The sequence below is a fragment of the Triturus cristatus genome, chromosome 2_2, assembly GCF_964204655.1.
Source record: "Triturus cristatus chromosome 2_2, aTriCri1.1, whole genome shotgun sequence".
Classification (NCBI taxonomy): Eukaryota; Metazoa; Chordata; class Amphibia; order Caudata; family Salamandridae; genus Triturus; species Triturus cristatus.
Genome location: NC_140582.1, coordinates 299269747 through 299296786, shown reverse-complemented (window position 1 = coordinate 299296786; position 27040 = coordinate 299269747).

Genomic DNA, 27040 nt, shown 5'->3' with positions numbered 1-27040 from the left:
GTCAGTCTACTGACCCTTGTAGTCACTTCAGCCTGGGATGAAGTGTGCAGGTCCAGACTTCCTTGTCAGCAAGGAGGGCAGTAGGCCACATAGCAGCAGAACAGCAGGGCAGCAGCAAGGCAGTACTTCTGGAAGCAAAATAGCACAGCAGTCCTTCTTCGGTACCATTCAAAGGTCCAGGAATCTACTCAAGAGTTGGGTCTGAGGGTCCAATATTTATATCTGATGCTGACATTGAAGTAGGAGAAATTTCTAGAGAATTCCATTTGAGGTCATAGAAACTTCCGGCCTCCTCTGCCCTGGCTCCAAGCTGGCTGCATGAGCAATACAGTGGTGACAAGTCCTTTGTGTGAAAGTAGGGCACAGCCTATTCAGTTGCAAGTGGTCTGCCTTCCACCCTGCCAGTAGATGGTCCACCCAGGCACACCTAATCCCTCTATTGCATGACTCTCTGGGAGGAATAAACAAAGGCCAACTGCCAACCACACCCAGTCATGCAACTCAGTGGCAGGATGCAGGCACCAAATGGTTAAGACAGAAAAATGTCATCTTTCTAAAAGTTGGATTTTCAAAATTGTAACTTAAAATCCATGTTTACCATTAAAGAGGATTCAAATTATAATTTTTCAGGCACCAAACATGAGTTTCCTACCCACCCCCAATCAAATATTAGCACTTATAAAATGTAATAAGGCAACCCAATCTTATCCTATGGGTGAGGTAGGCATCACACTACCAGTACATGTAAAGCTTCAAAGTACATGTCCAGCATTTTAAATACACTGCACCCTGTCTTTGGGTAGCTTAGGGCCTGCCCTATGGGTGTCTTATATGTATTAAAAAGGAATGTTGGAGCCTGCAAATAGGTATATGTCATTTTTGCCATGTTTAAGGGAGAGAACACACACACTGTAGCACTGGTTAGCAGTAGTAAAGTGCGCAAAGTTGTAAGGCCTGTGAAAACAAGATCAGCAGAATGGAGGAATATAGAAAAATGTTTAGGGGAAGGCCACCCTAAGACTGACAGGTCCATCAAAACTGCTTTGTCAGATACAAATGAGGCATACCGTGGGAGTGTCTATCATTGTGAAACTTTTCAAATTCATACATCCCGTATTTGTTCATGGGAGGTGATGTATGGGATTATTGTTATTCGATTTGGGTGTAGTCTGAGTTCAAATTAGAAGTTCTCTGGTGGCATCTCTTAATAATACAAAACATCTCTGCAAAACACTACTGTATATTAAGTATATGTGCATTTGATTCCCTATGAAGCACATTTATATCCAAGTCATGTATTCTTAGAAGAAATACAACATGACTAAAATCCCTGTAAATTCTAAGGCTCGGTTGACAAAGCTATCTGTACATATAAGCTTGGCTTATTCAGGCATACAGGTAACTCAAGAGTGCAAATTCACCTTTGCAAATCAAAAAAGTGAATTTTTACTTGGTAATAGATTTCTTTTCATGTAATGGGGTGGTATAATTTCATGGGAGTAAATATGAAGATGCTTAGGGAGTGGGTGTTCCAGGGCTGGCACTATGTGGAAGGCTTGTGTATACCTAAAGACAGATGGGTTTTTGGGTATTCATAAATGTTCCCAGTCTCACAACTCCAGAGATAGGTGGAGATTTGGACCTATTAAGGACATGAGTAAATTACTTTCCGGGGTCTGGGTTGGCATGTAACATCCCCAGATTTTTGGAGGTTTAAAAACGAGGTTTTTAAGGATCAACAAAAATATTCCATTCAGAAAAAAAGATCATGGTATAGGTTCCATTTCATTACTGTAAATATATTTTTTCAGGTGCAATTGTACACTACGTACCATAACACTTATGGAATGACATTGCATGAAAAAAATATAATTCACAAAATATCCTAGGACTACTTACTGAAAGCTATAAGTGTCTTAGTTTGCCATGATTACCTTTTGAAACATTTGGGAATTCCAGAAATGTACATTAACCCTGCTTAATGTGCATTTCCTAATTTCATTGAGGCTCATGCCCAAATGCCCTCTTGAAACTAATGCTGCTTTGAGAACATTTGTTTCATTAATCTAGACTTTTGGGGCCAGATGTATCAAGCTAAATTGCATTCGCAAACGCTGAAATTCGCTGAATTTCAGCTTTTGAGATCGCATTTTAGCTGTGTGCTATGCAGGTAGGCAAATACCTTCTCGCAAAATAAGGAATTGCAAAAATTGTGATTCCTTATTTTTCGCAACCATTTAGATAATCGCAATTTGCGATTCCCTAAATGCTATGCTAGTAGGCATCGCAAATTGCAATATTGCCTTAAGGAATCGCAAATTACCAGCAACTTCCAGTTGGTGGTAATTTGCGATTTCCTTTAAAAAAGTACTTTTTTGCTTTTTACAAAGTGCCATGTGGCACACATACTGTGCGCCACATGTGCACACATGCACATTTCAGGAGTGCAACAGGGTGTCCTTTTGGAACCCTTGTACCCTTGAAATTGCACGCGCAAATTGCGAGTACCTATTGGGTACTCACAAATTGCACATGCAATTACCATTCATTCCTATTTGCCTCTTGGCCCATAGGAATGAATAGGAAGCCATTCCTTAATTGTGACTCGCAATTTGCGAGTCGCAATTAAGGAATGCGAGGGAATCGCAAAAAAATTGCTCATTTTTATCTACATATTGTTTTGAGATTCACAAATAGCAATTCTCTAAAAATCGCTATTTGAGAATCGCAAATGCATTCTTTGATACATATGCCCCTTGGTGTGTTTATGCATATTAGAGCCTTCTCTAACTGCACGCAAAAAGCCCATACACAGTCAGTTCATCAAAACGAGATGGGAGATATTATCAGGGGCGTAACACAGGCACCTGCAGCCCCTGCGTTGCGGGCGGGGGGCCACGATCCAGGGGCCCACTCAGCGGAGCCAGCAAGTGCAGCGCAGAGATCCCTGTAGTGAAGAAGAGAAGCTGTGCATTTTTTTTCCCTACTTGTTGAGAGTTCTCAGGGGATTCATTCAATTACTTCTAAGATCACAGTCGATGCGCACGCAGGCAGGGTCCGGGCTTACGTGTGCAACAACCGGAGCCCGCTGGGGCACGCACAACTTTGAAAAGGCCGGGAGGGATCAGTAGCATGCGCTCTCGCCGAGTCCCCCCTCATGCTGGCGCCTGTACAGCTTTGCGCGCACAGACAAGCGGACATTGAGGCACTGGTTGTAATGGGCTCACAGGTTGAAAGATAAGAAAGCGATGGGCCTGACATTTGCCCCCTCACTCCGCCGAGGCCACGCCCAAGGACATCGTCAGACCCGGCTTCGACTGCAGACAAGCGAATGTAGATCTATGTCCAGTGTGAGGTGAGGCCAGTCCTGGAGGGGGCAGCTCCGCTCACCCAGGGCGGCAGCAGTGACCTTTTTCTGTCACCCGTTTTCTGCCCGTGGTCACCTTCGACTACATTCGGAAAACTGAAAGCTGAAAAGTGAAAGAGAAAGTCCATGTCCAGCCGGTAAAACCAGATTGGGGAGAGGAGGAGACCGTGACTGAGTCAGGAGCGAGGCAGCCTGGGCAGGGTTCTTGTTGTAGTAAATACCCTAGTCGGAGTCTGCATGGTTCCCGCTCTGTATAATAATAGTGGGCGTCCATATGTGAGGATGTGGCGTAATGACCGGAGCCGCCAACTTTTAAGATGGGAACCAAGTTCGAGTCTCGGTGTGGGCTCAACATTCTGGGCAAATCTTGTAATCTCTCCCCGGACCTACCAAAAATGAACTTGTCCTTGTGTTATGTAACAGGTGTGCATCTAAAGCACTCCAATACCTTCGGGTCGAGTTCTATAAAACTGCAAAAATAGAAAAACTGTATCTAATGATTTCTGGGAGTACCGACAAGATTACTTTAGATGCGACCCTAAAGTCATTTGATGATCATCCAGCTAACAAAACAGGGTGAGTCGGGCGACTAATTATGTGGTTTAACCAGTGGTAAAGTGGGCGGGATCGGCAGGGCACGGCGTGCCCCTACTTCATTAATTTCATAGAGTCTGTTCCCCTACTTTCTTATTTTAAACATTTCTCCTGGACGGCAGAAATCACCAAGGCCGATAGTCAAGGCTCGGCTTTTAGGGATGGGCGGAACGGGCAGAGAAGGAAAAGGACTCTGCCTTTTCCTTCGTGCCCAGAGAAGACACGGACAGTGTCCAGTTCTCCTGCCGCTGGCAGCTGCCCCCCCTCTCCTTGTTCCCCCTATTCCCTCTCTTTCTGTCTCGCTCCTCCTCATTTAGTGAAAACCGAGACTTCAAGAAACAGGTATTACCTTCTCTTTCCTCCTTTCGTTTATTTGCTCCGCTGTGAAGTGGATCCAAAAAAAGAAAAACACTTTTGCTAGAAACTTCATCTTTTTCTGATATTTTTCAATTTCTAAGTGCAGCCTCGGGTGGAGAGAAATAAAACATTTAAAATATTAAAAATAGCTAAATAACTTACTAAAGTAAGACAGAGTGGTTGCAAGGTGGCCAGATTGATTTATTCACGCCTAATAAACACATTAGCGCCACTTTACAGTGTTTGCCAGTGAAGCGCTACTTTTGTTTTCTCCTCTCTCTTTGAACAACATTGTTTTCCCTGGGTGGGAAAGTGCACTATTCCTGGAGATACTGAAATACCTGCTTGATGGGTGAATTGGAAAACAAAATGTGTACAGCGGCTGTGTGTTCACCAATATGGTCTTTTTAAACCATACCGCTTACGTTTTGTAAGGATATAAGCAATGGACATTGAAATAGGTCCCTTCCGGGCCCTGTAGTTATGTCTTTAACTTTGCAGGCAAAAGCACTCACTAATTTCTGAATAATGAGTGTAAAAAGAAAAAGGTAACCATGTTGTTCCTGCTTACATTTCACATACTTTACTTAATCTTGCATTCCCTATGAGTGTTTGCTTTTTCTAGGATGTTGATTTTTTTTTAGGCAGCATATTGCTCTTGTCTAGTGCGTAATTTGAATTGAGTCACATCCAGGTGGTTATAGTGGGGCACAATTGGGTTGTAGTTGAAGGCAGTGAGAGTTTCTTTCAGTGAGTGAGTTTGGTGTTCAGTGGGGGAGAGGATGTGGCACTATGGTCTGAGCTGCTGAATTTGGGACTGGAGAACCATGTTCAGCCTTCATGACCAGTCCACCTGACAACTCCCCCTGAGGGAGCACATACCCATGCTAGACCTTAGAAGGCCCGCAAGATCTTAAAAGCCCTGGTGTCTTAGCGGCAGCAGGTGGACCTTAGCAATGGCAATTGTGGGTTAACCTTGAAGGCACAATCCATACTGAAGTTCACCTCCAGTCTTGTGGGCAGGCTTCTGAAGCATCACACCCTAGAGCAACAGTGACTGTCACTTTGGTCACAGGACCCTTTTGCAGGGTGGCTCTAGGGCAGTGCGACCGAACCAGGAGCTGACCAACCGTGGTCCGTGCAGGTAACAGCGGTTGGGCAGAGGGGCCGGGTAATGGGGGATTTTGAGGGACAATGTCGAGGGAAAATTAAATAAATAATTAATTTTCCCTCTTCATCGTCCCTCGAAATCCCTCTTACCCGGCCCCAACGCTGTTACCTGCATGGACCGCGGCTGGCGCTGACTTTAGGTGGGGGCGCCGTGTTTGCAAGTATATGATGATTTCAAAAGCACTTGCTCCCTCCTTCCTGGCCTCCAACAATTTTCGGCAACAATAAAAATGTCCAGTGATTAATGTTCTTAGTAGAGAGAGATGGTGTTTTGTCTAGTGGATGTTTTGACTCATGGAAAGGAAGCGCAGAGGGTTAATGTGCCTGCTGCAAAGAACATGTACCGTGCAGATCACAAAGTGCACATAATATAAATAGGTCAGTGGGTTACTGCTTTTGTCAGAGAGACCCTATTGTTACTTGCAGTTAATAAGTTAAAATCCTAACATAGAACAGTGAGCTATTAACTGTCATGTAGGAGCTGCATGCAAACTGCAAGGTATAAATTAGAGCGTTATGTTTTTTCCCCAGTCTTTGATTATCCTAATGTTGCAAAAAAGGGTTTTAGTTAGGTAGAAATCACTTCTGCATATTAAAGAGAACCTCCAACCATGGTATTACATTTTAAATTCTGAGTTTGTGTTTCTCCAGACCAATCACTATTAAACTATGCTGCCTACTAGTATGGCTGTCTTGTGACTCCTACACCTTGAAGTTAATGTTAAAAATATTTGTAGAGCGCATGGCTGCCCCAGCAACGGGGCATCCCAGCGCTAAGATGAGCACCAAGAGAGACAACAGCACCTAAGAAAAATTAGATTTGGGAGAATAGCCATGTCTTCACCAGCCTTCTAAAATTGAGGTAGTTCTTTGTCTTATGTAACATTTCCTATACAGTGATTTACACACGTATAATTGATTGTCTCTGTGTTGTGTGTGATGTAAAGTGCTCTGACACCCTACACTGGTATTAGTGGTGCTGTACATTTTCTGATACTTTATTACGTTGACATTGTTACACATGTTAACAGTCTCTGCAAAGATTTTGCCTTATTAGTACCAGTGGAACATACAAGTGCAGCAGTGAGAAAGGGGACCAGTCAACCTTTGCAAAGGGCCCTCCACTTCACAGCAGCACAAATCACATTTTTTAGTAACTTTTGATCCGTTTGTGCTATAAACAATTTATTAGTTAAAATCGTCAGATTATGCAGCAGATGATGTATTATGTGGCAAAAATGGCAGCGCCATAATTATGTGGAAAACATTTGCTAACAAGGATATTTTGCCATTCATGTTTGAACTGCTCTTGTGGAAAAAGGGAGGAGAAGTGCTGATGACAGAAACTCCATGGCTGGGAGACAAATGGCTTGTTATTACACTTTTAAGGATATTTGGGACATTCTGTGATTGGAAATGTATCCCACTTTGTGAATTTATTTTAATGTCAATAACTGATATTAAACCTTAAATAACAATGTGTAGCCATTGGTTAAATTAAAAACCGTAATAAGCTGTAACCAGTTAGTGAAATGGGAAACAAATACAAAAAATGTGGATATTTTGCTCTTTCTGTCACACCTCTGACTCCGCCTACTGACCCAATCCGCGGGTTATTCCAGCCCTCTAATTCTCCGCCCACAGTTCCCCTACTTTGTTTCCCCCACTTCGACCACTGGGTTTAACTTATATCTGAAATTCTTACACTGACGTCAATAACATGCTGAGTTACTTCAAGCGTCTGGGAATGCACCCTGCATTCAGACAACTCACTCCTTACTCTCGACCTTCACTTTTATGCTCACCCTGCACTCACAGCAATCACAATGCACTCACACTGATCACCATGTACTCCCACCATTCACCCGCTAACTCTGTACTCACAGTCATCACTCTGCACTCACAATGCACTTGTGCTGTTCATCCTGTACCTCACCCTGTAGTCACACGAGCACACTACTCACTCTGCACTCATGTCACACTTCACTCACCTGTCCCCCTCACTGCTCAATCTGCAGTCTCACTCAAACAAGCCCATCACTAACCATGTATTTTTTCGTCCCACTCTGCACTTACATCCGCACCCAAATTCATATGGTCACCTCACTCACCCTGCAGTCACTCCTCTTACCCTACTCTCACACTGTCGCATCACTCACCGTGCACTCACACGGGCACTCCTACCACCCACAAAGCGCAGAAGGTTAATGTGCCTGCTACAAAGAACGTGTACCATGCAGATCACAAAACTGTGTGTGAGTAAACTATGAGTAGAAGCTATAAAAACATGAAATGTTTGTCAGAAAGGTGCTATAGAGAGATGAGGTGCATTGTTGGTGAGTGGTAGTGAGGGAATTCATGGAAAAGGAGGAAATGGGGGAGGCGGCGCCAAAAAAGACTGTTGCACCATGTGCGACCAGAGCTAGGGCCAGCTCTGGCTGGGAGTGGTAGCCCCCCTGAAGTTCGGGTCTAGTTGCGCCCCTGGTTTCAATAGCCCAGTCAACTAAAGACTTTTGTTCTCGCTTCTGTGATTTGTTATCTGAGGCTTAGGTCGGGGATGGCCACTGGGGAAGCAAAGGGCAAAGCCGATCCATGAATGGGCACAGGTGTATATTGTCAGTCACGTTTTTATGGAATTGCAGGTTTGGGTTTGTCTTTCAAAGTTTCAAGTATAGTTGTTCTTCAGCCAGAGGCAGTTCCTGAGACAATAGGATCACTCCTTGGCATTGTTCTGAATTGATTGCTGCCATAGTTAAATAATCTACTTTTGACATTATTGTTACAAATGGCGTAGCTTATATGTTAAGAGGGTTTCCCACTTTCTCACTAGAACTTTGAGAAAGACAATATAGAGGCATTTAATTTAAATGTCGGAGGTTTCAAATCAAAATATGCCTGATTTTTGGGTGGTGGGGCAAAGTGGTAGGTGGTGGGCCGGGCCGCCGGGGGGGGGGGGGGCCTCCATGTGCTGTGCAGGGGGGCCCCCTCAAGTTTCGTTATTTCGTTATGCCACTGGATATTATCCTCTTTATAAAGCCTAGTTCTATATAGATAAACGGATGTTACCAATTACATTTTGCAAAGTATAGAGACCTGCGTTCCACTCAATGAGAAGCATGCTTTTTAACCCTTCAACCATTTGACCTAGAAACTATTTTTATTGTTGCACTGAATCATGCAGTCAATATTGGATTATGTGACATTTCATAATTTCACAGAAAATGCTACAGCTGATGAACTGCGTGATTTTAGAAGCCAGCAGACAAGGTAAATAAAATATTTATTTGTTTCTATAAAAATATAGGAATATAGCGGCTGATTGACAAAGACATTAATGAGTTGTGAAAATGCAGTTGTTGACTGGCTCCAGACATGTTAAATAAGAATAAATGGGGAATATTTAGAGAATAAACATATACAAATAGTAAAAATCGATAGGAATTTGTAATCTTTGCACTTTTAGGAGTTGGACATTTATAAACTGATGTACAAAGGCATTTAAGAGTAAGTGAAGAAGTACTCCTGTAGTACTCCTTCACATACTCGTAAATATGTCTGTGTATCGGTACCACCCCATTTTAGCCAACTTCCTGGATTTCAGGTTGTCTACTTCACGTTTGTTCTACTCAAAGTACCACACGGTGGAGCAGAACCCCTCGCCACAGTGTCGTTTCGTTGTAGGAGGTGTTGGTGTTCACTGCATGCGTCTATGTGCATGAATGTTTAGGTAAGATCTTTGGGGCATATTATCAAGACAGGCAATAAAATTATCGCCGCTTTAGCGGCAGAAAACTGCCAATAAAACGGCGATAATGGGCTTGATAATATGCTCTATGGAATTCCAATTGAAGCCCATGTTAGATATGAAGGACGTCTACCATGGGCTTCAATTGGAATTCCATAGAGCATATTATCAAGCTCATTATCGCCGTTTTAGTGGCAGTTTTCTGCCGCTAAAGCGGCGATAATTTTATCGTCTGTCTTGATAATATGCCCCATAGTCTTTGTGTGTTTTTTTTAGGGGAGGAGGATAGAAGAACTGAAGTAGTATGTATCCTAACAAAAGGCCTAAGTGAGTGATGGGCTCGCACCCGAAAAATCAAATGACCCGAAAGTCAGGAGTGCAAGTGCTGGCATGGCCAACTCGGCCTGCCTTCCTTTCAAGGTCGGCAAACTGAGCATAAGAAATTGGACTAATAGTAGCCCATGCTATTTACAGCGCTTAGAAGTGCAGTTTAATGCACTTTATTTAAAGGAAGCTACTGGTATCATTTATTTAGTCTTACATTTGTACTTTGTAAGGTGATTGAGCCGAGAAGCTGTTGCCCTATTTCGGACCTTTTTTTAATAATCTGGCTCACTTGCAACATTACAATTATTTGTACAAGGAAAGTGCAGGACAGAACACGTCACACACTGATGTTGGCATCGAATGTTCCAGCATGGCTGCCTAAATGTTCCACACTAACGTCTGCCTCCATTGCCCCACAGTCGTCCAAGCTAGCAGATTCTTGATACATCACATTTTGAAAGCTGCTGGTACAAATCAATAGCACATCTTCAACCTGATGGCCAAATCCTCTTTACTTCAGCAGTGCAAACTATGGAGGAGAAATAGAGGAAGCAGATAAAACCGTGTTTTTTCTCTAATTCATTTGGATATAAAAATAAGAAATAAGAAAACATAGCTGTCCTGTTGAAGTCTGCTGACCAATACCTAATACCACGGGCAAACACCAAAGGCATGCATCTACAGGAATTCACCTAAAATACTTGCAACCTTCCCACAGTTTCATGTGTAAACATATCATGCGCAGATGTTCGCTCCCTAGAGCCCTGAATAACAGATATTTATTGTTACCCAGTTAAATATTCCTCATTGTGTCAACCTCAGAAGGATAAAAGGCTGAGTGGACACTTCATGATTCAACCCTGTGACCATGAAGTCAAACACAGAACCCTGGAGGGAATATATAAGTAGGCTAACCCAACTGACCCGGCATAGCCAGGCACACCACCTCAGGTGCAATGCTGCTACAACACTGGGAATTTGTTATAGAGCCTTTGCCTCCAGTAATGGCAGCTGAAGGAAAAGTTTGTTACACGGGGCTTTTAATTGCATTTTATACATCCCAAGGTTAGTGGCCCTGTAATTATTGGTTATTAGGATTGTCTTGTGTTCTAAAAGAAACCAATCCATGCATTTTCTCCAGTTTTTCTTGGTTGATTACATTATTAGGCATTAGATGTAACCATTAGTAGAAGCGATGTGAGTTAAATCAGATGTGTGGTAGGAAAAATAAACTAGATGAGATTTAGGTTGAAGGAACATGGATTTAAAGATTTATGAAGTGATGCATGGACAATTCGAAGGTATACAGTAATAGTGAATAAGGCAGACAGTCATGCAAATTAAAGTAGACTGTACTCTGCAGAAGAGGGAAGATAAGGAGAGGGTCATTCAATAGAAAGAGAAGAGATGGAACAATAGTTAGGTTTAGATCTAGGGCAATATTCATGCAGGATTTTAGGAATGTAGTGTAAGTAGGCTTTTTTGAGGCTGTGATGATTTAAACCTAGAAAAAAACCAACATTATTTGCAAGAGTGGCTCATATCGGAAAATAGGCGGAGCGGGGGAGGGGGGGTGGCAGGGGTATGGGGGGGGGGTCAGAACAGGGGAAGACCGAGACAGAAAAACAATAAAATAAAACTTACCTGCTGCCCTGCTGCACTCCAGCATCGCGTAGAGCTCTGGTGCTCCTCTTCGCTGCAGGCAGGCACAGGCTCTCAGCCTGCCATGCGGCCAGTCCCACTGCTGTTCTTGTAACAGAGCAGCCTCTCGATTGGCCTGAGCGCCAATGGGTTTGCACTCCAGGACAGACTGGGAGCCTGTGCCTGCTCTCTCCCCAACCCAGAGAGAGCGCTTCACTGCGCATGTGGGTTTGACCTGCCTGGAACAGCCGGCCAAACCCACGTGCCCAGTGAAGGCAGTACCCAGTAATCTCCACCCAGCCTGTCCCCACCCTGGCCCCGCCCCCAAGCCTTGGCACAAAGAAAAGTAAAACGATGATAAAACGGCTTTTAAACCCATTTTATTTTTTACATTTTTTGAAGTGCTGGTGGGGTGGGGGGTGACGCTCCTCTTCCATAGCAGAGGAGCCGCCACCGATTATTAGAATGTGAGATTGTGTACTGTATTGTATAATGTGTATAGCGCTTACTACTCTATGTGGGGCACTGAAGCGAGTATCCATGTAGATAACACAATACACCATATAGGTGTGTCATTGGGGCTGTGGAGGTTTTTGCATCAGCTCAAAATATTTTAAAAAATGCTGTAATATTGGTGAGATTTTAAAATACACAATGAATTTTCATTTGTATATTTTGATTATGATATATTCTTCCACAAAGGTTAAAGGGGGGTCAGGAATTAAGGGCCTCATTTTGATGTGGGTGGGATGTTTGAAAAGTGAATTTTTTTACTGCAGCTTGTGCTGGGGCCTTTTTCTGGGCTGCAGCAGAAGTCGCCATAGAAAAAGGCATTTTACAACCACCTGCACAGTGATCATATCACAATGGGGTGGGCTGGTACCCCAAAGTCTTGTCCGGCGATCACCTGCCCGAAGCGATGGCGCTCCGTCGCTCATCCAACCACCATCGTAGTGAGGCCCGTCGTGTCTTAGGGCGCAGTGTGACTTCCTGCACAAAATTTTATTAAACAATCTTTTATTTCATATACACTACACATTTATGACATCCTTTCCCTATGCTATTGAGCTGTTGGGTAAGTGAAAGCCAGGGACGACATGGAGTGGCAATCAAGAGAGGAGGAAATGTTACAGATAGATGGCAAGCAGCTAGAAAAGATGGGGTTGGACTTAGAGGGCTGTTGTTGGCTTTTGTGGGCTCTGCTTCAGAGCCGTGTGGCTACTTGTGTCAGACAATTTCATATCTTATGCACTTGAGGCTGAGTGGTAGGGAGACAAGTGCAGAGAACACAGATTTGCATGTGCTAAGCAGATCCTAGCACTAACGTGTCACAGCAGCAAATGAGTTAATGCAGTCCTCATCCTTGCACTGCTGCTTCACTTTAGAGATCAGGAAACATTTACCTGGCAGATTCCAAGATGAAATGACATGGAGTTCGGTATTCTAAATTTTCTGCAAAGAGTATGTCCACCAACCCAGACCCTTGAGCTGTCTGATTGGGGAAGGCTAGAATACAGACTTTCAATATCCAATCCCAAAAATATGTTCTTTGTGGGGACAAACCAACCTCTTTTAATACAATTAAGAAGCCTTTTGTGTCTTTTAAGTAAGTTGGAGTACCATGGACTAGAGGACGTGGACAATCAAAATCACAACATTGTATCATGTTTTCTAACAAGGAACCAATCCCAAAAGAATAGGACATCCAGAGATAGGAGTTCTATTTTTGTGAATTTTTGGGAGGGTATAGAAATAGGGTGTGATAGGGTTTTAATTAACCAGAAACTCTGCATTATTTTTTCAAGATCCATTCCATCACCTCTGCCTCCACCACCATATCTCCTATTTCTTTCAATATGACTTGTGTTGGGTCTGCTCTTAAGTATTGACTAAACGACATAGGCACTGTGTTCTATAATCTGTTTGAGTTTGGATGACAATTCCATCTCCTTGTCCTCTGGTTTTATTATAATCTCTGTGTCATTTTCGAGATCATTCAATGCCTTCTTTTCTGGTCATGACATACTGCAGAATACTTTAATTTATTTTTTCTTCAAAAAGTTCAATTTCTTTAAATACTGCTTGTTAATTTGTATTTATTTAGTTGTTGATATAATTTAGGAAGTGCACTATTCCTTAACAGGTATCCTGGCCCTGGGGGAATTAAAGGGGACAAAAAGAGTGAGCAGTTCCTACAATGTGAACAAGAATTTAGCTTGCTAAAAGAGAAAGTGTTTAACACTATTTCACAGCTTTTGGTAACAGCCAGGTTTTTAGTACCTTACTGGTATGCAGGAATTTGGAGAAAGATCTCAAGGCGTCTGGAAGACTATTCCATAATTGAGCATCTTCAATCATGAAGACTTGTCCACCCGTCTTGTTTTTCTGACTTTGGCCACAAAGGCCGGATTAGTTGACCAGGAGCAGAGGCTTCTGTCTGGGACATACCGTTTAATCTTCTTTTGCAGATGTATTGGGCCAAATCTATGAAGCGATTTATAGACACTACAGAGGGCTTTGAATAAGCCTGGGCAAAGCACTACACTACGCTCGCATAGTTTGCGAAGTTTGCGCTACTTCGCACTACACGAATTGCACGTAGCACAGTGCAAACACGCATAGCGTAGCGTAGCGTAGTGCAGCTGTCATTTTTTGCTTGCTCGCGGTCCTCAACATCAAGTTGGTGACCGCGAGCAAGCAAAATGACATTCCGGCGAGACTTTTTCCTCGTTCGCGATCAGCAACATCAAGTTGCCGATCGCGAGCATGGAAAATAAACCTCCTGGTGATATTCTCAACGCGGGGAGGTCAGGTTTCTCATTGCGAGTGGTCGCATATGCTCACGACACGAGAAAGCTGCCGCTCGAGTAAAAATCTACTCAAGCGGCAGAAAACAACAGCTCGCACTTTGCAAGATGCCGTTTTCAATGATTGCACAGTGCCGGATGCTTGTCCGCACTGTGCAATCATTGAAAACGGCATCTTGCACAGTGCAAACAGGGTACTAAGCAGTTCAAGAAGTCCTACGGGCAGCTTGCGTAGTGCGAAGTGCACTTTGCATTGCTACACGTAGCGCTACTTCGCGAACTACGCCCAGGGTTAGCTTTGAACCGAAGGCTATGTCTCAATGGTAACCAATGCATATCTTTCAAGGCCAGTGATACAGCTGACCTTCTGGGTCTATTCAGGGCTCATTTAGCCACCAGTGCCTGGACTCTGTAGCTGATTAGGCAGGTATTCCGGGGCTCTCAGCAACAAAGCATTACAATAATCCAGCTTGCCTAAAATGAAACTATAGACTACCAGGGCTCTAGATGAAGGAGGCAGTAATGGAAGAATCTTACATAGTGCACTAATTGAAGAGAAACAAGACCCAACAGTCTTATTTAAGTGAGGTTGCAGGCTCAGTTTTATGTTTAAGGTGCCCCCAGATTTCAGAAGTCTCATCAGAGGGAACTGTCCAGAAGTTAGGGGGAAGTAGAGCCAGGGACTTAGTTGGTGAGCAGCAAAGTGATTCAGTCTTGTTTTCATTAAACTTCAAAGAGTTGGAATTAAGCCAGCTGATGATATTATTCATACACTCATCTCACCACCTTCCTCAGAAGAACCCCGGCACGGGCTTCCACAGATACCAACACCACAGTGGGCAACATCCATTACTGGATCGCTAACTGCTCTGACACCCTGCCCCCCCCAAAAGGAAAAAAACAGCAAACAACACGTCAAGAAGCATGCTAGTTCACCTCTGCCCTTCAAGAGCCAAGAAGTACCTGTAGCTGACTCGAGATGAGATGGAGGAACAAAACCCCGGAGGCCCACGCTGTCTTCAAAGCAGCCACCACCTCATCAAAACCACAAAGAAAACAAACCTCCAAGACAGAATCGGCACGAGCGCACACAATAGCAAAGAACTCTTTGCCATCATTAAAGAGTTTGCCAAACCCAACAGCAAGACCACCGATCTCTGTAACAAAATAAGCACCTTTTTCCACCACAATACCAGATCTATGACAGCTTCGATGCCCAAAGCCCTCTTACCACCCCGCTGCCACCCCAACCAATACCGTCACCCCCCAGCAGATTCTGCTCAACTGGACCCTGCTCACCACGGACAACACCCTCAAGACCATGAAGAGCATTGACTCCAGAACCCCTTCAGATCTCTGTCCGCACCACATCTTCCACAGAGCCACCACCACCATCGCACTCGAGCTACACCACAACATCAACTGCTCCATCAAAACCGCAATCTTCTCCAAGGACTGGAAACATGCCGAGATCAACCCCCTGCTGAAGAAGCCTTCCTAGGACCCCATGGACTTCAAGAATTTCAGGCCCATCTTGCTGCTCCCCTTCCCAGGCAAGGTCATTGAAAAAACCATCAACGCCCAACTTGCTGAGTTTTTTTAAGCCAACCACATTCTGGACATCTCCTAATCTGGTTTCTAAAGCAGCCACTGCACTTATACTGCCCACCTTGCCACCACAGACGACATCCACTCCCTCCTCGACCAGGGTGAAATCATGGCCCTCATCCTCCTGGACCTTTCAGCAGCCTTTGACACCGTCTCCCATGGCACCCTAAGCACAAGACTCCATGTCACTGGCATCCACGATGAAGCCCTGGACTGGGTTTGCTCCTTCCTCACCTGCTGAACACAGCAGGTCAGACTACCACCGGACCTCTCACAACCTACAGAGATCAGCTGCAGAGTGCTCCACCTGAGCCCCACCCTCTTCAACATCTACATTGCACCACTCGCAACCATCATCAGAAACCACAGACTCAACACCGTCTCCTATGCCGATGACACCCAGCTTATCCTCTCCCTCACCAATGAACCCACAGTCACCAAGAACAGCTTCTAAGAACGAATGAAAGTCGTTGCAACCTGGGTGAGAGACAGCTGCCTCAAACTTAGCTCATAGAAGACAGAAGTCCTCATCCTGGGTTTCATCACCTCTGCTTGGAATTACTCCTGGTGGACTGAGAACACTCCCCACACCCACAGACCGTGCACACAACCTCAGCATCATACTGAACTTCATGCTCACTATGAACCACCAGATCAATGCTGTCTCATCGTCATGCTCCAACATGCTCTGCCTGCTCCGAAAGACCTTAAGATGGATCCCCACCGAATCCAGGAATAAGGTCACCCACACTCTCATCAGCAGCAGACTCGACAACAGCAACGCACTCTACGCCAGCGTCACCCAGACCCTCCTCTGGAAGCTCCAGAACGTTCAAAACGCAGCAGCCAGACTGGTCTTAAACATGCCCCACCGCAGCCACATCACACAACACCTGTGTGAACTCCACTGGCTCCCAGTCGACAAAAGAATAAACTTCAAGCTCCTCACACACGAGTGCAAGGCCTTCCACAATGCCGGACCAGCATACATGAACCCCCGCCTCTCTTTCTACGCACCCAACAGACCCTTCCACTCCACACAGCTGTCACTGGCCACCGTCCCACGGTTTTGCAGGACCAACACTGGAGGAAGATCCTTCTCCTACCTCACTGCCAAGACCTGGAAAACCATGCCCCTATGCCTCAGGTAATCCTGATTGCAGTCCCAATTCAGGAAGGACCTCAAGACCTTGCTCTTCGAATGAACCCAGCATCCATATGGATCTGAACCCCCCCCACCCAGTGCCTTGAGACTCTCACAGGTGAGTAGCCGCACTGTATAAACCCCTAATTGATTGATTGATTGAATCATGTAAGGTATCGACTGATGTCCTATGGTTTTCTCCTGCTGAGAAAATAAGTTGAGTATCATCAGCATAATTGACCAGGCTGATGTTGTGCGACTTAATAAGTGAAATCAAGGGACTTAAATATATGTAAAGAGAATTGGGCTAATTGACAACCCTTGTGGGACGCCATGTTGAGCAGTCCTAAACTCAGAGTGAAAAGTTAGTAGGGACACCACTTGCTTTCTATCGAACAAATAGGAATAAAGCCACTACACTACTCTGCCCCTTACCCCAATCGAGGTTAGTCTAGCCAATAGCATATTGTGATTGATGGTGTTGAACGCGGCAGACGGATCTAATAACATCAGTACCACAGAAATACCATTATTTACTCTCATTCTAAGCTAATCCATAGCAGTGAGCAAAGCTGTTTCAGTCCCATGGACTTGGTCGAAATCCAAATTGCTCTTCTTCCAAAATTTGGTTGACTTCTAGAAACTGAGATAACATTTTGCTGACAAAACATTACAGAATCTTTACAGGTTATGGTAAAAGAGAGATTGGTCTGTAGTTGCTTAAGATTGCAGGGTCCACGGATTACTTTTTTAATACAGGTGACACAATTGCCCTTTTCAAAACTGCTGGGACTTCACCAATATGCAAAGATTGGCAACAAATTTTCATGATGGTGGTATGCCCCTCACTAGGCGGCAGTTCTACGATGAAGTCCTTGGACACCGTGTGCCAGGGGCAGGGAGGAACAGGAATCGGGCGTAGCAGTCCCACAAGCCTACTATGAGTTGTCTTCCCTTGAGCACATATAGCGCCGTTCTTGATATACTCTTTCACATCTCTACACAGTGTAGGCCAACAGAAGAAGCGCTCTATGTAGGCTATGGTCTTGTACTCTCCCATATGTCCACCGAACACGGAATCATGGGCCCAGGCTAGGACTTGTAGCTGCAAGGTGTTTTCTGGTGTATACAACACATGGTAATGATATAATAGATTGTCCTTCTCTGTTTGGTGTTCAGGGACTTCTTGTGTCAAGGCCAGTCCATCTTTTTCCGCTAGTGAGACTTTCAAATCGTCCAAGAAGTTGTGTGATGTGATAAAGGCGATACCTATGTTATCAAACGCCCTATTGGGGAGAATTCAGGAAAGGTCTTCAACCAGTACTTTTGTGTTTTCGTCTGGTTCGTTCATCCGGGAGAGGGCATCAGCCTTGCCATTTTGGGGACCTGGACAGTATTTGATAACGAAATCGAAATCGGCGAAAAATTGAGACTATCTCAATTGTCTTGGCGTCAGGGCTCTAGCAGTCTTTAAGAACAGCAGATTGCGATAGTCAATGTAGATCTCCATTGTGTGGCGTGCCCCCAAGAGGTAATGCCTACACTCCTTGCAGGCTCTTTTAATGGCAAGTAATTGTTTATCCGTGATATTGTAATTAACCCCACAAGGAGTAAGCCTCTTGGAGAAGTAAGACACTGGATGCAATTTACCATTCTCCGGATGCCCCTGTGACAACACCCCTCCCATCGCATACTGAGAAGCGTCTGTTTCAACCATGAAGGGGAGCCATACGTCCTTATGTCGTAATGTAGGTGCTTGTGTAAACCATTCCTTCAGTGTCTGAAAATACTTTTCTGCTTCTTCTGTCCATGCATAGGGTGTTTTCTTTCTCAAAAACTGGGTTATAGGATGTATGATTTTTAAAAAGTCTTTTATGAAACGGCGATAAAAATTGGCAAATCCCAAAATTCTCTGCAAGGACTTAACGTTATGTGAAGTTTTCCTTTGTGTGATTGCTGTGACTTTTGCTCTGTCCGTTTCGAAGCCTTTTTCATTAATCAAGTATCCCAGAAAACTGACTTCTTCAGTGTGGAACAGACAGTTTTCCAGTTTGGCATACAAGGTGTGTTTTTGAAGCCTATCCAAGACTGCCTTCACATGGGTGACATATTCTTGAGGGGTTGCTGAATAGATCAGGATGTCGTCAATATACTCTATGCAGAACACCTCAAGCTAACCCCGAAGCACCTTGTCCATTAAAAAATTAAACACAGCATGCACGTTACACAGCACGAAGGGCATCACTTGGTATTCATATAAACCAAGCTTCGAGCGGAACGCCGTCTTCCATTCATCACCTCTTTTCACTCTGACCAGATGGTACGCTCCCTGCAGGTCCAATTCGTTGAAGAAGCAAGTCCCTTTTAATTGGTCTAGAACACGGTTACTCATAGTACGGCCCGCGGGCTGCCAGCGGCCCGGCAAGCCTTCCTTGGCGGCCCGCGGACCTTGCAGACATCCTACCTGTGTTTTAAAAAAAATAATTAAATAGTGTTAGCAAACACTGCCTGTTGCAGCAGCCCGGACTCTGAGACTCTGCTCTGTGGAGGCCGGGGGATTCCAGTGATTGTCAAAGTGGAGATGCAGGGGCCTACGAGGTGAAATACAACAAAGCTTTATTAACATGTAAATGGTCCTTAAAGAACTGTGAAGTACTCGGGTGCAGCTGTGTGTGCGCGCTGGGAAGCTGTGTCAGTGAGGCTGTGTGTGCGCGCTGGGAAGCTGTCTCAGCCCGGGGTGAGGGCTGACACACACACGGGGTGAGATGACAGAGGGTGACGGAGGGATAGAGAGGGAGACAGAGGGAGAGGGAGACAGAGGGAGAGGGAGGGAGACAGAGGTTGACAGAGGGTGACAGAGAGAGGGAGACAGAGAGGCGCAGTCTGGGGGAGACAGAGGGAGGGAGACAGAGGGAGAGGGAGGGAGGCGGAGGGAGACAGAGAGAGACAGAGAGAGGGAGGCAGAGAGGGAGGCAGAGAGGGAGGCAGAGGGAGGGAGACGGAGGGTGACAGAGGGAGAGGGAGGGAGAGGGAGACAGAGGGAGAGAGAGAGAGGGAGAGTGACAGAGGGAGAGGGAGGGGGACAGGGAGAGAGACAGGGAGAGATAGAGGGAGGGAGACAGAGAGAGAGACAGAGGGAGGGAGACGGAGGGAGATGGAGGGAGAGGGAGGGAGGGAGACAGAGGGAGGGAGGGAGATGGAGGGAGACAGAGAGAGGGAGGGAGATGGAGGGAGACAGAGGGAGGGAGGGAGATGGAGAGAGATGGAGGGAGACGGAGGGAGACAGAGGGAGACAGAGGGAGAGGGAGAGGGAGGGAGACAGAGGGAGAGAGACAGAGGGAGAGGGAGGGAGACAGGAAGGGAGACAGAGGGAACAGAGGGAGAGAGACAGAGGGAGGGAGACAGAGGGAGGGAGGGAGAGAGACAGGGAGAGATAGAGGGAGGGAGACACAGAGAGAGAGACAGAGGGAGGGAGACGGACGGAGGGAGACAGAGGGAGGGAGACGGAGGGAGATGGAGATGGAGGGAGAGGGAGACAGAGGGACACAGAGGGAGAGAGGCAGAGGGAGAGAGACAGAGGGAGAGGGAGAGAGACAGGGTGGGAGAGAGACAGAGGGAGGGAGACAGAGGGAGGGAGACAGAGGGAGACAGAGAGGGAGACAGAGAGGGCGACAGAGGGAGGGCAACATAGGGAGGGAGACAGAGGGAGGGTGACAGAGGGAGGGAGACAGAGGGGGAGACAGAGAGGGAGACAGAGGGAGGAGGGAGACAGAGGGAGGAGGGCGACAGAGGGGGGACGACGGAGGGAGGGAGACAGGGGGAGAGAGACAGGGGGAGAGAGAGACAGGGAGAGAGAGAGGGAGGGAGAGGGAGGGGGAGGGAGGGAGGGAGAGGGAGGAGGAGAGAGAGAGGGGGCGGGAGGGGGAGAGAGGCAGGCTGAGGGGGAGGGAGGGGGAGGGAGGGAGACGGGGAGGGAGAGGTAGGGGGAGAGGGAGGGAGGGAGAGGGAGAGGGAGAGGTAGGGGGAGGGAGAGGGAGAGAGAGAGAGAGATGTGTGTATGCCTGGTCTGGTAGGTCAGTGGACAAAGGCGTCTGCTGCAGAAACCTGTGTTCAACCTCATGGTCACATTTTTTTTTGCTTTAGCCCCGCCCCTCCCCCTCTGACCACGCCCCCACCGGTGCGGCCCTCGGCCACACACCACACTGTAAATTTGGCCCCAGAGAGAAAGTTTATGAGTACCCATGGTCTAGAAGGACGGGTATAAGCGGTAGGGGGTAGCGATTTTTTATTGTTACCCTGTTGATGGCTCTGTAGTCAATACAGGTCCTTAAATCCCCTTCCTTCTTCGGGATGAAGAAGAGTGGAGATGATGCAGGTGAGGAGGAATGCCTGATGAATCTGCAGGCAAGGTTTTCTTCCAGATATTCCTTTAGGTGCTGCGTCTTTGTTTTGCTTAAGGCATAAACACGACTGCATGGGATAGCCGCTCCGTGAGTCAGTTCAATGCAGCAATCGTAGGTCCTGTGCGGGGGCATCTGAGTCGCTTTGTTTTTATCAAAGACCGATTTGCAATCCTCAAACTCTACTGGCAACATCGTAGAGCAGCAGTACTGGTTATCTTCGCATCCCATCACCAAGAGGCTGGCCTGTGAACCGCTGTACCCAATCCGCCGTACTGCGTCCTTAGTGCAATACTCTCTGCAGAAGCTCAAGATCATGGTGATGGTGCAAGCAGCCCAACGTACCACAGGATCATGTAGGGCTAACCATGGCATGCCCAGAATAAGGCAGAGCTGTGGAGCATCTATGAGATCAAATTGGATGGTTTCATAGTGTTCCTCACCAATCTGCATCACCAGGGGGACGGTGTGATACCTTACAGGTCCAGAAGATAACTCTGTACCATCACAGCTCTGACAGGTTCGGGTGAATCCTTTTTCACACATGGAACCCCAATGTTCTGGGCATACATCTGGTCTATGAAGTTTCCAGTGGCCCCAGAGTCCAACAAGGCAAACATCAACAATGGGGTTTCTTCTGTGATCCACAATGTAATGTGAACATTGAGATGAGCTCTGAATGTCTGGAGGGTATTGGCTATCACAGAGGAGATCCTCTCTTTCTTGATACCCGAGCTAGTGACCTCATTCAAGCTCGGGTTCTTCAGTTTTCCGTCATCTCACGGTTTTCCCATTGTTGTTGTACCACGGCTTGTAGTTTTGAAGGGGATTCCTTCGTTGCAACGGTTTCTTACTTGCCATTCCTTGATAAAGTGCCCCCCTTTCCCACATTACACGCACAGCTTCTATTTTCGTCTCCTCCGGTTCCTCCAACATGAGCAGACCACGGATCCGGTTCACCTGCCTGGGTTCCACCCCTTCGGTGGTTCTTCCATGCGTTTCAGTGGAGGGTTTCAGTCTTGGGAGGAAGTAGCCGGCCTCCCCTCTATACTTGCCCCCTTTTCTTTCCTGAAGCCGGTGGTCCAGTTATACAGTGAGATCGATTAATTCATCACATGTTTAGGGTAACTGCACCACTTGAGATAACACATCCTTTAGTTCTCCGCGCAACCCCTGCTAAAACAAAGTGGTGCATTTTTCATGGGGCCAATCGGTTTCTGCCAAAAGGCGATTGAATGTTGTTATGTACGTCAATAGGTCTTGTGATCCTTGTCTGAGGGTTATTAGTTCTCTCTCTAAGGACATCAAATGCATCTTTCTATCCAACAGTTTTCTCATTTCCAGACAGAAATTCGGGAAATTGCACAGCAGGGGGTCATTCCGCTCTAGTAAAGGAATATTCCAATTTGCTGCATTACCCCCCCATGTAAGAGAGTACAAACACAGTTTTTGCCTGTTCCTCCTGAAAGACCATTGGCTTACATAAAAAATGTAACCCACACTGGCTGAGGAATATTTGGAACTCCCTTGGATCCCCAAAGAAGCGTTCAAGAGGGTCTAACAGAATCTATGGGGTCTGTACCACATGAATAGAAGGAGTGGGGTCTACAGGAAGGGGAATGGCCTGAGCAGCCGGAAAAAAACCCCATCTGAGTTCTAGTCTCAGATTCAGTAGGTAGGGTGTGTAAAGGGGGAGGAAGAGTCCACTCCTTGATGTGTGAACCACCCCCTGCACCCTCGTTTTTACCCTCACATGATAGACCTGAAGTACTGGGAATTTAAAGCACAGCGGTGCAGGGGAACACACCCTAAGACTTCGGGTTCTTTCCTGTTTCAGACCTACAGAAACACAGAGGGCCCGATTCACAGAACTAACTTAAGACAAAATCCTAAACTGACTACCATTTTGGTATTCACAGAAGGCACTTACTCATTTTGGTATTCACAGAAGGCACTTACTCTATTCGGTATTCACAGAAGTTAGTAGTCCTAACTTTAGGACTCCTAAATGCCTTCTGTGCATACCGAAAGTCTTAAAGATAGGATTTGTCTCAGTTTAGGAGTCTTAAAGTTAGGACTCCTAACTTTAAGACCCCTAAATGCCTTCTGTGAATACCGAAAGTCTTAAAGTTAGGATTTTTCTAAGTTTAGGAGTAGTAAAGTTAGAACTCCTAAGTTTAGGACTCCTAAACTGAGAAAAATCCTAACTTTAAGACTTTCCATATTCACAGAAGGCATTTAGGAGTCCTAAAGTTAGGAGTCCTAACTTTACTACTCCTAAACTGAGAAAATTCCTAACTTTAAGACTTTTGGTATTCACAGAAGGCATTTAGTAATCCTAAAGTTAGGAGTCCTAACTTTACTACTCCCAAACTTAGAAAAATCCTAACTTTAAGACTTTCGGTATTCACAGAAGGCATTTAGGAGTCCTAAAGTTAGGACTCCTAACTTCTGTGAATACCGAAATGAGTAAGTGCCTTCTGTGAATACCAAAATGAGTAAGAGCCTTCTGTGAATTGCAAAATGGTAGTAAGTTTAGGATTTTGTCTTATGTTAGTTCTGTGAATCGGGCCCACAGTCTTCTGGGTGAAGTCAGAGATCAGTTTATTGGCTGCAGACCAATTACAGGTATCCGAGAAGTACAACAGCATGTATGTTATCAGGAGACTGCTTAAAGTTACAGAAACGGGCTTCTCCTTAAATACAAAATATCATGCTTCAGGCACACATTCCTTGTTTTACGATATGGTCATCTTACATGTATTCATTTCAAACGAAAAGGCAGAGTCGTGATGACCATCCCACATTCCAGTTAGGCCAGCCCACAATTATTTACCCAGCAAGGCTCAGATCCCACATCAGATATCAATAAGCCCCAATAAACACGAACATCTCCTGTTTGGGAAAACAAGCCATAAAGCAGGAAGAGTCAGGTGTGAAAGAGATTAGCCAGAGGCTCGTGTGGGATGAAAAGGTTTTATGGTGTGTCAAACCCTGATGCAAATCACAGGTGGCCGTAGGACGGGGAGCTCGTGAGACCGGACTGACCTGGGGCAGCGGAGCCAAGCTGCCCAGGTCATAGAGAAGTCAAAGGAAGGCACATGTGTTCTAAAGGTCCGTATTTGCTCGTAATAGGCAGCCTATGTGAGGGCAACCATAAGATGGCCACCGCTCCAAGATGGAACCCACGAAGTCAATGCATAATACCGTATACATAGTGCATTTATCAAAGAAACGTTATATAAAGCACTTGTACATACCGCATTGACCATTCGCGGTTCGCTAATACCGGGACAGACAGGGGTAGGGCCCTGCCTCCTACGCGGTCCCAAATTCTAAAGTACCATAGACCCTCCTTTTGCCCTTACATAGGCACTAACTATACTCACATCAATCCGAGTCTAGGTCAATATTCACGAAGTCATGGAGATGTTGCTGAAGCATCATCCTATTACTTAGCTCGTCCCGCGATACAGGCTTCCTTACACATAATGTAACACAAAGGCCACATATCGCCGGAGCACACTGTATGCACAGACAGAACAAGAAAAGAATGGCTAAGATCATTCCAATGACCATCAAAATCTTCCAACCCCAGGCAGATATCAGTTCCCAGAACCACCCCACCAGTGACCAATCTCCTTTATCCACGTGTATGGATTCAGATATTTTATGTAGTTTGGAGATGGCTTGATAAACTGTTGGAGCGTTATCTGGTATGAAAATGCAACAACTAGATTGGATAACCTTACATACCCCACCGCGGTCTGCAAGTATGACGTCTAGAACCATGCGGTTCTGCAAAGTCATTAGGCGATCCGCTTGGAGCTCAGCTGTCAAATTACCAAGGGCACCAGCCGTAACATTAACAGTGGATTCAACCACACGGGTCAGTTGTCTCAGGTTCCTACTATTGACCATCGGTCCCCAAAACGGCAGGAAACCCAAAAAGAAGTCTCCCGCTTCCTGACCGGCAGTATCCTCCTTACTAATCACGCCTCTCACAACTCTGGTCTTGTGATAGTCAGAGGCAGCAGTAAATGTCGGTGGTAGCAAATTTGCAATATAACATGTGCCCGAGAAATCAGGGGGCAACCATGTATATGCTCGGTCATTGCAGACAAAATATGTACCCTTGGCAGCCAAAAACGCAGGGGAAAACTGTGATGGAAAAGTATACGTTTCAGTACAGTCATTTCTCCCCAGTTGAGCTCTAGGATTCTGACCACTACCTTGCAAACAGAACCGGCCTATGTGGGGTACGACCCAAATTGGGGATGAGATTTTCCGCTGTCTTTCACCTAGACTAATACTATACCCCGTTGCGTTCCACCCTACATAAGCTCTTAATTCATCTTTGGGAATAGATGAGTATGCGTCGATATCTCTGCTCATATCGGCAACTCCTTTCATTAAAGCTTTATTATTTGTGCTAGGTCTGATGGAACGCGGTTTTCACGGGGAGTAGGCATCTAGTGCAAAGAGAAACATGGTCTGGAATGCCCATGACGATCCATTGTAACTAAACGGCAGCACCAGATATGGAATACCCTTATTAATGATATGTGGCATTAAACCACACACCCAGCAATTGGTTGTATTCATGACTAGTTGGTGCTGGTGCAGGAGCTGAATAAACGAGTTGTTTACAAACTCTGTTCGTCTAGCTTGTTCGTGTTCAGGCAGAGGGTGAAAAGAGTGTGAGGAGACAGAAGGAGGAGGTATAGGCTGTACAGTGGGTGCAATGGGCTCTTGAGAGGAGAAGAATACAAATCCTACGGTAAACACTATCATACTACATAGTATAAACAGACATAATAATACAAAACGTTTGCTCTTCATTATTTTACATATTTTTGCTTTAAAGTTCATTTCCTCAGCGAGTCTCTCCATCTTGAAAAACTCCATCCTCTAATCGTGCCGCTCGCGGCGGGTGAGTATCTTCTGCTAAGGAGTACGCCTGTCGGTCCAGGGAACGCCCTAGACCAACCAGAACCGTTGACCTAACGTCTTCGGCCTGTACCCCAAAGTCTTGGCACCGCGACCCTGCGGCTGAACACGGATGGTGGTTCGAAAAACAAAAAATCAAGAAAAGTCCTTCAGATGGGAGAGCTATGATATCAAAAAAATAGTAAGGGAAGGGAATATTTATTTGTCCATAGGCCTTGGTCTCAAATTATAGCGGAAACGGCCAGGTACTGTCTGATCTTGAAACAAGAGTTCAGGCTCTGTGGTGTCCAATCGAATTGACGGTGGCACAGCTTCTTGCAAAATATCGTCACTTTCTTGTGCTAAAGTTGTGCCTCTTACGCGTGCATCACTGAATGGTACAAAACGAGGTACAGTGTCTGTTTCAGAGTCAGCGATACCCTCCTGGACCCACTGGTCGTATGGTAGAGGCAAAGGTATCTTCTTAATGTGGGCGCCGTGGATCCAATTCTTTTTCCCCTTTACTCGAACAGCTGATCTTGTAGACAGAAGTACGAGGTGAGGGCCAATCCAACAGGGCTCATTGTTGCTCTTTCGCTGGAAGTTCTTGATGAGCACCCACGTGCCAGGGTCAATAGGGTGTCCTGGAGCTTCAGAGGCCTGAGGGAGAGTATCATGCACCTGTTGGTGTAAAACACGCAATTTAGCCGTCAATTCATACAAGTAGTCAAGCAGTACTGGATGTTCGATTTCGCTGAATTTCGTCGGTCTTGGTACACCCCATACATTGGCCGGGCGGCCAAAAATTATTTCATATGGGCTAAGTCCCACTCGTGAATGCACGGTCATTCTGGTGGACAGGAGTGCTAAAGGCAGAGCGTCAGGCCATTTAAGACCGGACCTCGCCTGGATTTTGGCCAGCTTGAGTTTTAGAGCGCCATTGTAGCACTC